Below are 228 nucleotides of genomic sequence, written 5' to 3'. Positions count from 1 at the left end.
CCCCCCCCCCCCCCCCCAGGAGAACGAGGAGAACGGCGAGCCCGAGGTCGACGATGAGGAGGACGATGAAGTGGACGAGGAGGACGAGGAAGAAGACGGAGAAGGTGGCTAGATTTATTATATTTATATTCAACATGTTAATTATGTTTTCATGTTTCTGATTCATGAAACAAATCTCACCCAAACTCAAGCAGTGTTGTGTGTAACGCAACGATCTTCTTCTTCTTC

General features: G+C 47.8%; 2 long non-coding RNA genes across 2 annotated transcripts in view; one reads left to right on the top strand and one right to left on the bottom strand.

The window, feature by feature from the left end:
• LOC117953926 overlaps positions 1-97 on the top strand; it is a 768-nt gene extending 671 nt beyond the window's left edge. Inside the window, exon 2 of the long non-coding RNA XR_004658707.1 lies at positions 20-97. This is a non-coding gene — a long non-coding RNA (uncharacterized LOC117953926). The remainder of the gene's footprint in view (positions 1-19) is intronic.
• Positions 98-143: 46 nt separating this feature from the next.
• Positions 144-228, bottom strand: part of LOC117953927 — a 7,783-nt gene continuing 7,698 nt past the window's right edge. Inside the window, exon 3 of the long non-coding RNA XR_004658708.1 lies at positions 144-157. This is a non-coding gene — a long non-coding RNA (uncharacterized LOC117953927). The remainder of the gene's footprint in view (positions 158-228) is intronic.

Source organism: Etheostoma cragini, chromosome 12, assembly GCF_013103735.1.
Source record: "Etheostoma cragini isolate CJK2018 chromosome 12, CSU_Ecrag_1.0, whole genome shotgun sequence".
NCBI classification, from domain to species: Eukaryota; Metazoa; Chordata; class Actinopteri; order Perciformes; family Percidae; genus Etheostoma; species Etheostoma cragini.
Note: the sequence above shows the minus strand (reverse complement) of the source record. Positions and strands in the feature narration are given on the sequence as shown.